Source organism: Sminthopsis crassicaudata, chromosome 6 (genome assembly GCF_048593235.1).
Source record: "Sminthopsis crassicaudata isolate SCR6 chromosome 6, ASM4859323v1, whole genome shotgun sequence".
NCBI lineage: Eukaryota > Metazoa > Chordata > Mammalia > Dasyuromorphia > Dasyuridae > Sminthopsis > Sminthopsis crassicaudata.
The window spans coordinates 107,225,596-107,241,358 of NC_133622.1; the positions used below are offsets into that span (position 1 = coordinate 107,225,596).

Here is a 15,763-nt window from a genome sequence, read left to right on the forward strand (position 1 = left end):
TATATTATGTGAGTTACTTAAATGGAGCTAACAATATGTTTTTCATAGACAGAAAAATGAGATAACTATTTTTAGTTCTAGGCCAGCTTACAAAAGCCTGTATTCTGAGTGAAAGATCCTATATTTGCAATGATGGATGGTATTTTAGATATATTATATGCTTGGAAAAAAACCTAATGTGGCTGATTTACATGTATATACATACATGAATATATCTGTATTATACATATATGTACATTTACACATAATAATGTCATGTGTATATGTTTATGTGTATATTTATAAATATACATAGCAATGCATAAACATGCACACACATATATGTTCACCTGGATGATACCCTTTAGGTGACTTCTTGCAAAAAGATCATTATTAAAAATAGGATGCATGTTTCATATGTAACATCACTTCCTGACAGAATAGTGCTGACTTCAAAGTGTAAAATAAAATACACATATTTTACCTGGTAATTGCATGTATTTGTTTTATTTGACTATGGTTATTTATTACAAGGATTATAGGTCAGCTTTGAGAGAGAAAAAGGAATTTGCAATTGGGTCTACACAATAGAAGAAAGGAAAGAAAATGGGATTATCAAAAAATTAAAAGTTCAGACAAGAGAACAGAAAAAAATCATAGGGAAATAAGCATGACAACTTTGAAAGTAACACCTTGAATTGATTATACATTTTAAAAGAATAAATCAGTTTTAAAAACATTTATTAAGCTCCTACTATATGTTTACAAAGTGCTACACACTACTCAAGATACAAAAGGAAATTTTAATGAATATTATATTATAATGCATAATATAATATATCAATGCTTTAAAGGCAAAATACAGGGTTGTGGCTTTGTTCTTTGTTTCCACTGGCTCCCAGAACTCCTCTGTTACCAAAAAGATTTTCCAAAAGTCTAGGTGTGATCAAATTACTCCCCTATTCAATAGAATTCAACATCTCCCTCTTAAATCCAGGATCAAATATGATTTTATTTTTATCTAAACTCAGACTTCAATTTTATGTTTTATAATGGACAGAACTATTAGTAATAGTATATAACTTATCAATAAGCAAGTTATTGGTAATTAATCCCATGAAATTATCTCATGTATTTGAATTTGTATGATTTAAAATGATAGTTATATAAAATATGTTATTTGGTTGTAGTCCAATGGAAACATGCAGTGAGAATTTTAAAAATGTAACATTCATGGCATTCATTATTTACAATATTTAGGACCTAAGTGTATAGATATGTTGAGAGTATAAGCTCAAAAATTTACTAATGAAGTTCACAATCAAAACAGTTTGAAGCCCACTGACCTAAAAAACTGAGTATAACTGCTGACTAGTCCCTCTTTGCTCTTTTTCTGCTTCTAAGCTCCAAGTTATTTCTTAGGTGTATAAACTAGTTATAAATCATCAATCATTAGACATCAGTAATATATTGTTACAGGCAGTAGAGGAAACTTAACAATTTATCAAAGACCTAACTTTGTCAAAGTAATTTCATACCTTACTAAAGAGACATAATCAAAGCTAGAAAAAAAGACCATTAATAGGGCAACAGAGACTTTGCTTAGATATGTTCATTATACACACATTCCCTTTTAGAGCATTTACAAATATGTACACATGGATGTAACTAATAACGGTTTCTAAATACCATTTTGGGGAAAATATATTTGTACAATATCCAAGTGACTTTTTTTCCTGTTTTCTTCTCTCTGAAATAATTTGATTAAAAATATTGTTCTAGTAATCGACTACCTGAATACAAGAAAGTCCCAACTTATATATGGTTTGATTTCCAAATATTCATTTGTGGATTTTTATTTGGGAATCACACACACACACACACACACACACACACACACACAGAGAGAGAGAGAGAGAGAGAGAGAGAGAGAGAGAGAGAGAGAGAGAGAGAGAGAGAGAAGAGAGAGAGAGAGAGAGAGAGAGAGAGAGAGAGAGAGAGAGAGAGAGAGAGAGAGAGAGAGAGAGAAATTCCTAGCTAATACACCTGTAGAAAAAAGTCTATGCATTGATCCTTTGGTTATTTATTATAAAATAGGGAGATATATGCCAACTGAAAACATATTTTCAGTACTACCATGGAATTGCTATATAGTGATCCAAATAGGGGAAGGATTCTCTCTGAATGGTAAGGTCATCCATTTGAACTTGTTTATAGAGAATACTGTACTGAATGCATCATATTATATACTACATTACATCATATCTTCAATTAAATCCATAATTACTCAAAAGAGATTGTCATAAGTGTGTCAATAGAAGAAAAATACTTTAGTGAAAAGTTCCAGACATACTATGTCTAGCTAGCATTTCAGTACTAGCACAGAGAATGCATATGGACAATGAGCTAGACTCAGAAATGAGAAAGAGAATGAGAGTGGACTGGACTCCATTCAGGAAGTCAATCAGTACTGTTAACATTCCCATGATAATTCAAAATTCTTAAGCCCAATTCTATTACCCCTGCATTCTCCCAGGGACACTGAAGTGATCACAGATCTTAGAATACCACTTTTTTCTGAGAATCAGTTACAGATACACCGAAGTTAATGGAAAGATACATATTAGGATTAAGTATGCTGTAGTCTGTATTCTTTTTTTTAATTTGAATTTAATAACTATCTTAAAAATTTCCAAATACAAATTAGAACAGAAAAAGAAGATTATCTGTGAAAACATAAATCTCTGTTAGGGCATAGATTAATTTTTATATGTATCATTTCTCTCATGAGCTGAAGCAGGAAAGATACAGAGAAGGAGGAGGAGGAGAGAATAAGAACAAAAAGAGGAAGAAGAAATACAGGGGGGAAAGAGGAAGACAGAGAAAAAGAAGAGAAAGGGGAGAAGAAAAATAGAAAAACAGAGAGATGGGGTGGGAAAACAGAGAGGAAAAAGACAGTGATAAAGACAAAGGGAGAAAACAGACAGAGAGAGGGGAAGGAGAGAGAGAAATAAAAGAAAGAGAAAGACAGAGAGACAGAGAGAGAGGAGAAACAGAACAAGAAATAATAGAGAGACAGAGGAGGAATAGAGGCAGAGACAAGAAGAGGAGGAAGACAGAAAAAAAGAGAAAAGGGGGGAAAAAGAGTGGAAGAGAGAGGGGGAAGAGAGGAAAAGGAAGAGAGAGACCAAGAGAGAGCGAAAGAAAGCAGAGAGAGAAAAGGGATAAGACAGAGAGGGAAAGACTGAGAAAAAGAGTGATTTCAGTTCAACCCTATTATTTTAAAAGAGCAAACTGAAATGTAGTGGATATAGTGCAGAAAGTCCTGGGTTCTACCTTTAACACTAGCTGTGTGACCATATGCATATTACTTTAATCCATTAATCCTTCGGAAACTCTCTTAGCCTCTCTTATTAAGTTTTGTTGGGTTAAAATTTGTTTCAGTACAGATCGCGATATATCTAAAGGTGGGACAATCCCACTCGTATGCTCTATCATGGTGTAGGTATAAGGAACTCATTTGGAAAATGCTATACATTATGCATGTGTGAGCTCTGTTATTATTCAGCACTTCTAGAATGCCCCCAGAAGGTCCCAGTCATTATGTATTCCCAGAAGACAATTGGAACTGGCTTATTCTCTCAGAAGTTTGTTTGTTCTGAATCATGCTTTTAAAAAAAAAAGATTTGGATTTTCTTCTTAAAAATCTATATTGTTTTGCTTTGTTTTCCATATTAAGCTTTGAGATGGCTGTTGGTTCTTGATAAGTAACTTGTGAAGATATTTGAATTCTCATATTATTCAAAGTTATCATCAAAGAGAGAAATGAAGAACAAATAGCAAGGCTTACTATGACACAATGCTAAGACAATCTCAAAACTTATTAGGAAGGTACTTTTTTTTTTCTCCCCAAATGAGCTTTCTCATTGCATTGATGGATACCTCAGAAATCTACTTCTTTGCAGACATTGTTTCTTATCACTTAAATATGCAATCTATACTATACCTTCTCTAGTCTGGGTTCTCAAAGCCTATGCAAGTTGATTGCACATTTTGACAGTTTTACCAGTTTGAAGAAATATCAAATACTGTCTTGGCAAAAGGCTGTATCTACTTTCCAATATAGTAAATGTCCAAAATGGGATTCATACAAGTAGCCTCTAACAGTGCTCTTAAAGACCAGATAATTTCTGTTTATGGACAAACAAACCAAGGACCCTAGAGGCTTGTCCAAAGTTACTTACACAACTTCATATAGTTAGAGGCAAGGTTAGATTTGAATTTAGTGTGTCTGAATCTAAGCATAGTACTGATTTTACTACCTCACTCTCTCCCTTTTGGATTAGGAGTGAAGAGTAGACATCATTCTAACTAACCTGAGTGTGTCTCTAGAATGCTCTGAGACATAACTGAGAGAACCATTTTCATCAGGATGTAATTGCTATTGAGAACCACTAAGCAGGTGATGGTGACAGAATTGAGATCGCTATTGGCCTGGATGGTTTCTATGGTTACATCCCAAGGAAAAATCCTTTCCAGGTCATCTGATGCAATTCTATTTAAGGAACCTACTCTAAATGACCAAGCTGTTGACTCAAAGAGATTGCAAACTCAAAGTTTTTGCTTTAGCAGTTAATAAAATTTATTTTAAAATTGTATTTGATTAGCACTTTTTTGAGTATGTGTCGAATAACATTGATCTTAAAAGAAAACTTAATACCAAGGATGGTAAATACTCTACTCAATATCATGTAAAGATTAGTCATAATGTTAAAATAATAAAACTTTGTGTGTTATTTAACAAAATAATTAATACATACAATTATATATTATATATACAAAATATCAACTATATATTAATTAATATATGATTAATATATATAACAATATAATTAATATATATTTTTTATATTTTAATAGTTTTTATTTACCAGATATATGCATGGGTAATTTTACAACATTGACAATTGCCAAACCTTTTGTTCTAATCCCCCCCCCCCATATGGCATGTTAAATATGTTAAATTATAAATTAAATACAATATATATATTTACATGTCCAAACAGTTGTTTTGCTGTACAAAAAGAATCGGACTTTGAAACAGTGTACAATTACCCTGTGAAGGAAATCCAAAATGTAGGCGAACAAAAATAGAGGGACTGGGAATTCTATGTAGTGGTTCATAGTCATCTCCCAGAGTTCTTTCGCTGGGTGTAGCTGGTTCAGTTCATTACTGCTCTATTGGAACTGATTTGGTTCATCTCATTGTTAAAGAGGCCACATCCATCAGAATTGATCATTATATAGTATTGTTGTTGAAGTATATATCATATAATATATAATAATCTCTTGGTCCTGCTCATTTCACTCAGCATCAGTTCATGTAAGTCTCTCCAGGCCTCTCTGAAATCATCCTGCTGGTCATTTCTTACAGAACAATAATATTCCATTAATTAATATATTATAACCCAAGTGACATTGGTAGGAGGAGCTGTTCCCTAATTTGCAGAAGTCTTTTTTTCCACCACTGGAAAATCAATTGCAATCCTGGAAGAAAACAATTTTATTAAGTTGATACTAACACACACCTCTCCTCCCTCCCTCCCCCCCCCCCAGTCATGTTCAATTCATTCTTTCACTCAGTTCTACTTGAGACTAGAAGACTTTTTCAAGGGCAAACATTGACAGAGGCCATGTGTTAGAAATGTAGACCTGTGCAGACACTAATTTTTCAAATAGTTTATGTAGAAATTCAGATGTTCATCCTGACCATATAACATATAAATAACCTCATTAGCATCTTAGTAACCTTTGAATAGATTATAATTATTAAAAGGCCCAGACCTCCCTTTACTTTTTTGAAGTAAAGGACTCATTTTAGCATGGCTGAATGGAACCGATAGGATGGACTTGAAATAAAAAATGGGTTTGAATAATACTTTTGTATTTTTAGTTGTCTGATCCTGAGCAAGGCATCTGACTCTTTTGAGATTCAATTTCCTCCTTTATAAAATAGAAATAACAATGCCTTCACTACCTACATCATAATGTTAGCAGAAGTAAAAAATCTTTCTGAGAAAAAAAGAGCTTTTTAAACCTTAAAGCACTACAGTAATAATAGTAATAATTCATATTAATATGCATTTTATTATTAAAAATATTTCCTGACAACAAACTTGTTCAAAACAAACTAAAGATCTGAAAAGTCACATTGGCACAAATTAGTATATAGTTCATGAGCATTTGTGACTGATGTGCCCATGTCTCTTTCATGATCAAAAATCTCTTTTTTTAATTGTGATGGAATAAGTACTATAAGAAATGATGGACTTGATGATATTTTTAAAAATGGAAAGATTTGCACAAAACAACAAAGAGTAAAATGATCCAGCAGTGTCCCTGCCCCACTGCCTCTGCACTGACTGGGTGCTGGTTCCTTCTCACCCAGGGCCAAGTCTTAGCAGCACAGTTGGGCTTGGCATTCCCAATCAGCCCATGGTTCATTTCATCTTCCCAGACTCAGATCCCGACTCCGTTTGTAGAGTGTGTGACACCACAAACAGAGATGAAAGTTTCAGCAGCTCTTGCTGAGGCTCCAACCACACTCAGTTCATCCCAAGGTACCCCACTTGGTCTTTCTGATGAGCTAGCCTGGAGGTGTTTGCATTTTGGACTGTTTAATTCCAGGTCGTCCTTCTTCAGATCTTCTTTGGTTGTATCAGGAGGTCCCTGTTCTGTCCCAAGTCCTTGATTTTTCATCAGTTGGGCCTTTGGTGCAAATTTGTTCTATTCATGAGGAAAATTGAGAGATCTTGAAATTTACCAGCCTACTCTGCCATCTTCCTAGAATGTTCCCCTTATATATACTTTCTTGAACTGGTATTTGTTGTTTTATATTTTAAATCCTTCCAGATGTTCTACCGGACACATGACAATGTTCTTTTTGTTTTGTATTCCTTTTCTATTTTTCTTATTCTCTTTTTAAAAATAAAATAAATTTCAAAATAATAATAATAATATAGTGTGCTATGATTTGTATTTAGACAAAATCTATTCTTTCTTTGAGTATGGATAGAATTTTGATCATTAAGTCCTTCAGAATAGTCTTGGATCACTGCATTGCTGAGAATTACAAAGTTATTCTCAGCTGATTATCCCAGAACTTTGGTAATACTTTTTATATAATACATTTGACTTTATATGAGCTTATGGAAGTCTTTCCAAGTTTTTCTGACAGCATCCTGCTTATCATTTCTTATAAAATAATCACGCGCCACAATTTATTCATCCATTGGTGGATATTTCCTCAATTTCCAATTATAGCACTACTGTTTTAAGAACAACTATGAATGAATAAATCATTTTGACTATTATAAACATCCAAATTAACTACAAAAGACCCATGGAGGAGGATGCTATCTGTATCCAAAGAAGGTTATATGTAACAGATTTGCAGTTTTGTCTGCAATCATCTTTTTAAATTTATACTATGCTATGTTATGGATATACTTGTTTTATTTCACAAATTAAAAATAAAATGAATAAAAATTTTAAATCTCTCCTTTTATCTGTCTGTCCCCATTCACTATCATCCTGCATCATGGCTAAATTCCTTTAGAAAGCCATCTATAATTTATATTTCCACTTCTTATCACTCTCTTTTTAATCTGGCTTCCAACCTCATTACTAAATAGAAGTAATTCTCCAAAGTTGTCAATTATCTTTTTATTGCCCAATTTATTAGCCTTTTCTTAATTTGACCCAAGCATAATGCTTTGCTCCATAATCCTAACTAGACTAGACACTGAGCTAAGAATATGAGTAAATCAAAATAATATAAGTAAGTCAAAGAAAACATTAAATACTTTGAAAAATCTCTGAGAAATCTCAAACTGATAATGCTGGCAAAGATAGTCACTCTATAGGAATTGATAAGAGGAACTTAATTTGCAGAAATCTTTTTCTCTTTTCTCTGAAAAATTAATTAGTCTTGAAAGAAAACAATTTAATTAATCTGATGCAAACACACTCCCCAAGTCATTATTTTATTCAGTTTGCCTTAAGCCTGGGAACTTTCTCAAAGATTCAAGGATAGAGACCATAATTGGGAAAAAATCTTTGTGGCAAATATCACTAATAAGAGTCCTCTGTGTGTGTGTGTGTGTGTGTGTGTGTGTGTGTGTGTGTATAAACAATGGTTCAAATTTGTAAGACTAAGAGCCATTCTCCAATAGATAATTGGTCAAAGGATATAAAAATAATAATTGCTTAAATTTAAGAATTTAAATCTGCACCAATACTCTTGGGAAAGCCTGAATGTGTTTGTTTCAAGTCAGCTTTCCGTGGTTTATGACTTGCACCCAACAAAAAGGAAGTGAATCTGGGAAGATAGCATTTTGACGTGTTATATATTTCTGTAATAAGTTTGAGTATAGCTTTTCACTCTTGAGAAGGACATGTTGCTTGAGTAAATACATCAGTTCTGAAGTAGATATATATCTTGACTGAAGTGGAATTTCCCAGGAATTTTGGAGCTAACGTCTCAATCTCAGCCTCCTATTTCTGGGGTAAGTAATAAGGGGCATTATTTCGAAACAATGTTATTTATGATTTATTGTGGAGAAGAAATATGTCTTTTTGTCTAAGTAATTGATAGCAGTGTGACACTTGCTGTCTATTTCCTTTATAAATAAGCTACTTGCTATGGAATGGAAGTCATGTTTTTCTCTCTAGATACAATCCAGAAATAATGAAGTTGCTTGGTGTGAAAACATTGATGCTACTTGTCTGAGGCTTTGCTTGCTTCTGGTAATTCAAGTGTCCCCTGGAAGCTGTGATCAGTGTTTTAGGACTAATTGCAAATAGGTATCTGGTTTCCTGATATATTGAAATGAAAACCCAAGAGAGAACAGATGGAAAGTGAGAACATCTATGGTTTCTTGAATATATCAATGACTCAAGTTATTATTGCAAACTGTTCAAAATTCTATAAATTAGTTTTGTCCCACAAAGAGAAACGATGAGTTTTCTGAAATTTTAGTTGTTATGTCAATCTAGCTCTTTTTATAGCTTCACATTGTAAGCCTTCTTTTGATATCTATATTCTAAAAGCATCTTATAGAGTGAGACATAGCTAAAATAGCAGACAACCCAGATGACTTTTCCCAACATTCCACTCTAAATAACTTTAAAATAAAGGCTCAAAATAAATTTTTGAGAAGCAGAGCCAACAAAATGTCAAAGGATAAAACAGTTCAGAAAGTATTCAGGAAAGTTCTGTAGCACATGGCTGGGCACAGGTGCAGAGTATGGCAGAAGTGCATGTATTGAACTTTGAAGGTGGCTGCAGCAGCAGCTTCAGGAGCTCTCATCCTAGGATAGAAAGAGGTTAGACAAATGGTCAGAAAGAGATGACAGGGACCTTTTGCTGGCACTGGGTGCAGCTGGAGTCAATTGACAATTCTATTGCTCATACATCGTTCTAGGTCATACATAGTTCCAGGCTGGAGAGGAGTGATTCTGTAAGTCACAAAGGAGTAGGGGTTTGGTCTCAGTTCTAGGATTAAGAAGAGCATTAGTACTTGTAGTTGCAGAGCACACAGACCGAGAAAGCATTGATCACCTCTTTCTAATAATAATAACATCATTTTGGGAGAACCAAAAACTTGCAGAACAAGAAAAGAGCAACATTAAAAAGCCTGACACTGGGGAAAGTACATCTCCACCCCCAAGTGAGCAAAGTCCAATTTGAACATGAAATTCAAGTCAAGAAATGACCAGGGAAGAACAGAAGAACTTTACCATAAAGAGTTACTTCAGAAGACCAAGACAAACTTAGAAGATAGCAATGTGAAAAATAGCTACAAGCAAAGCCTCAAAGAAAATCCAAAGCCAGTAAGAATTCCTGGAAGAGTTAAAAAGAAAAGTAGCGAAAAAATTCAAAAAAGAAATTACAATGATGCAAGAAAATTATGAAAAGAGATTTAACAGATTGCAAAAAAGACACAAAACTACTGAAGAAAATATCACCTTAAGAAGCAGAATCGATCTAATAGTAAAAGAAGCATAAAAATTAATCTTTTCAAGAAAAGAATTTCTTTAAAAGCAGAACTGATAACATGGAAAAGATAGGTAAAAACTTACTGAGGAAAATAATTCCTTAAAACTTAGAATTAGGCAAATGGAACCTAATGACTACATGAGACTTTAAGAAAAAAAAATAAAGCAAAAAAAGTAATTAATTTAACTTTCCCTCACATGAAGTAAATAAAGGAAGGAGAATAAAATATAATGAATCTAAAAAAGTATGCTTAGGAACAGGTTGTGACTGGTTTTAAATGTCAAATAGATGAGTTTGTATTTTATTCTAGAGCAAAACTTCTTAAACTGTGAGTCACAACTCTATATGGAGTTTCATAACTGAATGCCATTAAATCATGACTTATTATCATTAATTGTTTGATTTGTATGTCTGTTTTATATATCTATATGCCTGAGGTCATATAAAATTTTCTTGAGTGAAAAGGAGTCATGAGTAGAAAAAGTTTAAAAAGCCTTGTAGAGGCATTATGTATCCACCAGAGTTTGAACAGAGGTATGACATTGTCAGTCCTGTGCCTAATAAAAATCATTTGGCAGCTCTACATAGGATGAATAGGAGAGAAAAGAGATTTAATTCTAATTACTACTCTGGGTGAGATGATTAAATCTGTTTAAGTAGTGGATGTGAGAGATATTATGGAGATAGAAGCAATATTTGATAATATATTTTGATATATATGGAGTAAAAGAGAGTGAGATTTTGAGCATAATGTACTTGCAAATCTGTGAGACTACAAGGATAAGAAAGCTCTTTTTTTCTTTAATGCATTATTTTTCCCCAATTACATATACACATATTTTTAACATTCATTTAAAATTTTTTGTGTATTCCATGTTCTCACGTTCTCTCCCTTCTTCTCTCTTCCCCCCCCCCCATTAAGCAGGCAAGCAATTTAATATAATTATACTTCTGCAGTCATGCAAAACATATTTCCATGTTAATCATGGTGTGAAAGAAAACCCAGACCAAAAAAACAAAAACAAACAAACAAACAAACAAACAAAAAAAACAACTCAAGAAAAATATGTTTCAATCTGTATTCAGACTTCATCATTTTTTTTCTTTGGAGATGAATAGCAGTTTTCATCTTAAGTTCTTCAGAATTATCTTGGGTCATTATTTTGCTGAGTAGAGCTAAATCATTCATAATTCATAGGAAGGGATGACACACTTTGGACTTAATGTGTTTGAGAGGCCTACAAGATATGCAGTTTGAAATATCCAATAGGTAATTAATGATGGCAGACAGGAACTTTGTTTCCAGAATGAGAGTTGACAAAGATATCAATAGATAAGAAATGCTACAGTAGAGTTCATGGCAAGTGTTGTTAGGGCTTTTGGCTGAATAAGATTCAAAGTATGTTGTGGTCTGACATCAGATAAATAGTAGCAGCCTATGTGAGTTTTCACTGACTCAGCATCAATTAGTTTGACTCAGGAATCCCAAAACTCAATGGACATGGATCTCCAGAAGTGCAGTGAACAGAGTTGAGTGATATTGTATGTAGCAAAAAGACAGAGAAGGTAGATGAGTGAATAGTCTGTGAAAATAAGAATTTGTTCATCTAGGACAAAATGATTTGAGGGTATTGGTGGTAAGGCAGTGCTGTTGTCAGTGGCAAAATGGTTAATCTGACCATATGGACAATTGTACCAGAAGAGAGAATCTAGTCAGGGTTGGAAAGGAATATGGGATTGGTAATGGCACTATTAGGGTGGAAGCCTATTATATGGTGCAAAATGGTGGAAAACTGAAAATCAGGGTGGTGGTGGTAGACGTTGAACTTCTGTAGAAAACAAAAATGCTTTGCCAGGTGCTTTGCTGGGAGCAAAGGCAGATTGTCCCACTTGATTAAAGCTCTGATGGTGAAGGATAAAATGAGGGAACAAATGAGAAAATACTTTTTATTATATATTTTTTATAACATTATTCCTTGTATTAATTTTTCCAAATTATCCCCCCCTCCCTCTATTCCCTCCCCCCAATGACAGGCAATCCCATACATTTTACATGTGTTACAATATAACCTAGATACAATACATGTGTGTAAATACCATTTTCTTGATGCACAATAAGCATTAGATTCCGAAGGTACATGTAACCTGGGCAGACAGATATTAGTGCTAACAATTTACATTCACTTCCCAGTGTTTCTTCTCTGGGTGTAGCTACCTCTGTCCATCATTGATCAACTGGAAGTGAGTTGGCTCTTCTTTATGTTGAAGATTTCCACTTCCATCAGAATACATCCTCATACAGTATTGTTGTTGAAGTGTACAGTGATCTTCTGGTTCTGTTCATTTGACTCAGCATCAGTTGATGTAAGTCTCTTCAAGCCTCTCTGTATTCCTCCTGCTGGTCATTTCTTACAGAGCAATAATATTCCATAACCTTCATATACCATAATTTACCCAACCATTTTCCAACTGATGGACATCCATTCATCTTCCAGTTTCTAGCTACAACAAAAAGAGCTGCCACAAACATTTTGGCACATACAGGTCCCTTTCTGCTCTTTAGTATTTCTTTGGGATATAAGTAGCACTGCTGGATCAAAGGGTATGCACAGTTTGATAACTTTTTGGGCATAGTTCCAAATTGCTCTCCAGAATGGCTGGATTCTTTCGCAACTCCACCAGCAATGCATCAGTGTCCCAGTTTTCCCACATCGCCTCCAACATTCATCATTATTTGTTCCTGTCATCTTAGCCAATCTGACAGGTGTGTAGTGGTATCTCAGAGTTGTCTTAATTTGCATTTCTCTGATAAGTAGTGATTTGGAACACTCTTTCATATGAGTGGATATAGTTTCAATTTCTTCATCTGAGAATTGTCTGTTCATATCCTTTGACCATTTATCAATTGGAGAATGGTTCGGTTTCTTATAAATTAGGGTCAGTTCTCTATATATTTTGGAAATGAGACCTTTGTCAGAACCTTTGCTTTTAAAAATATTTTCCCAATTTGTTACTTCCCTTCTAATCTTGTTTGCAGTAGTATTGTTTGTACAGAAACTTTTTAGTTTGATGTAATCAAAATCTTCTATTTTGTGATCAATACTGATCTCTAGTTCTCCTCTGGTCATAAATTCCTTCCTCCTCCACAAGTCTGAGAGGTAGACTATCCTCTGTTCCTCTAATCTATTTATTATCTCACTCTTTATGCCTAAATTATGGACCCATTTTGATCTTATCTTGGTATATGGTGTTAAGTGTGAATCCATATCTAATTTCTGCCATATTAATTTCCAGTTTTCCCAACAGTTTTTTCCAAATAATGAATTTTTATCCCTAATGTTGGTATCTTTGGGTTTGTCAAAGATTAGATTGCTATAGATGTACCCTTTTTTGTCCTTTGTATCTAATCTGTTCCACTGATTTACTGGTCTATTTCTTAGCCAATACCAAATGGTTTTGGTGACTGCTGCTATATAATATAGTTTTAGATCAGGTACACTTAGACCACCTTCCTCTGAGTTTTTTTTTTTTTTTCATTAGTTCCCTTGCAATTCTCGACCTTTTATTCTTCCATATGAATTTTGTTGTTATTTTTTCTAGGTCATTGAAATAGTTTCTTGGGAGTCTGATTGGTATAGCACTAAATAAATAGATTAGTTTGGGGAGTATTGTCATCTTTATTATATTCGCTCGGCCTATCCAAGAGCACTGAATGTCTTTCCAATTATTTAAATCTGACTTTATTTTTGTGGCAAGTGTTTTGTAATTTTTCTCATATAATTCCTGACTTTTCTTTGGTAGATGGATTCCCAAATACTTTATACTCTCAACATTTGTTTGGAATGGAATTTCTCTTTGTATCTCTTGCTGTTGCATTTTGTTGGTGATATATAAAAATGCTGAGGATTTATGTGTATTTATTTTGTGTCCTGCAAATTTGCTAAAATTCTGAATTATTTCTAATAGCTTTTTAGCAGAGTCTTTGGGGTTCTCTAAGTATACCATCATGTCATCTGCAAAGAGTGATAGTTTGATTTCCTCATTTCCTACTCTAATTCCTTGAATCTCTTTCTCGGCTCTTATTGCCGAGGCTAGCGTTTCTAGTACTATATTGAATAGTAATGGTGATAGTGGGCAACCTTGTTTCACTCCTGATCTTACTGGGAAAGGTTGCAGTTTATTTCTATTGCATATTATGCTTACTGATGGTCTTAAATATATGCTCCTGATTATTCTAAGGAATAGTCCATTTATTCCTATACTCTCAAGAGTTTAGAAAATACTTTTTAAAAATTTCAAAAATAACATAGAAAGTCATATTATCCCTAAGGGAAACATACTAATCTTTCCTATTGCTTAAACAATATTTTCTTTTTTTTTAAATTATAGGTTTTTATTTTTAAAATATATACATGGATAATTTTTGACATTCACCTCTACAAAGCTCTGTGTTCTAATATTTTCCCCTCTTTTCCCCTCCTCTTCCCCAGTTGGCAAGTGATCCAATATATGTTAAATATGTCCAATTCCTCTATACATATTTCCACAAATAATTCATGTTGCACAAGAAAAATCAGATCTAAAAGAAAAAAAAAATGAGAAAGAAAACAAAATGCAAGCAAACAACAAAAAGAGTGAAAATACTATGTTGTAGTCCACATTCAGTTCTCACTGTCCTCTCTCTGGGTGCAGATGACTTTCTTCATCACAAGACCACTGGAACTGGTCTGAATCACCTTATTATTGACAAGAACCACTTCCATCAGAATTGATCATCGCATAATTTTGCTGTTGCTATACATAATGATCTCCTGGTTCTGCTCATTTCACTTAGCATCAGATCATGTAGGTCTCTCCAGGCTTCTCTGAAATCATCCTGCCGATCATTTCTTATAGAACAATAATATTTCATAACATTCATATACTTGTTCAACCATTCTCCAATTGATGGGCATCCAATCAGTTTCTATTTTTTTTTTTTACCAGTACAAAAAGGGCTGCCACAACATTTTTGCACATATGCATCCTTTTTCCTCTTTTATGATCTCTTTAGGATTTAAGCCCAGTAGAATCAAAAGGTATGCACAGTTTGATGGCCCTTTGGGGATAATTCCAAATTGCTCTCCAGAATAGTTGAATCAGTTCATAATTCCATAAAAAATGCGTTGATATCCCAGTTTTCCCACATGTCCTCCAACATTCATCATTATCTTTTCCTGTCATTTTAGCCAATCTGAGAGGTATAAAGTGGTAACTCACAGTTGTCTTAATTTGCATTTCTCTGATCAATAATGATTTAGAGAGTGATCCTCAAACTTTTTAAATAGGGGCCAGTTCACTGTCCCTCAGACTGTTGGAGGGCTGGACTATAGTAAAAACAAAAACTCACACTCTGTCTCCACCCCTCAGCCCATTTGCCCAGCAGCCGCATAAACGTCCTCAGCGAGCCACATCTGGCCTGTGGGCCGTACTTTGAGAACCTTATAGAGTACCTTTACATATGACTAGAAATGGTTTTAATTTCTTCATATGAAAATTGCCTATTCATATCCTTTGACCATTTTATCAATTGGAGAATGACTTGAATTCTATAAATTTGAGTAAATTCTCTGTATATTTTAGAAATGAGGCCTTTATCTGAACTCTTGAATATAAACTTTTCCCCCAGTCTATTTCTTCCCTTCTAAGTTTGTCTGCATTAGTTTTGCTTGTATAAAATTTTTT

The 15,763-nt window shown here is 33.9% G+C and overlaps 1 protein-coding gene across 1 annotated transcript in view; it reads left to right on the plus strand.

Annotated features, from left to right (window-relative positions):
* Window positions 1–8,428: 8,428 nt before the first annotated feature.
* TLR3 (toll like receptor 3) overlaps window positions 8,429–15,763 on the plus strand; it is a 33,299-nt gene continuing 25,964 nt past the window's right edge. The window contains exon 1 of the mRNA XM_074273568.1: window positions 8,429–8,546. The gene's annotated coding sequence lies outside the window, so the exon portion shown is untranslated. The remainder of the gene's footprint in view (window positions 8,547–15,763) is intronic.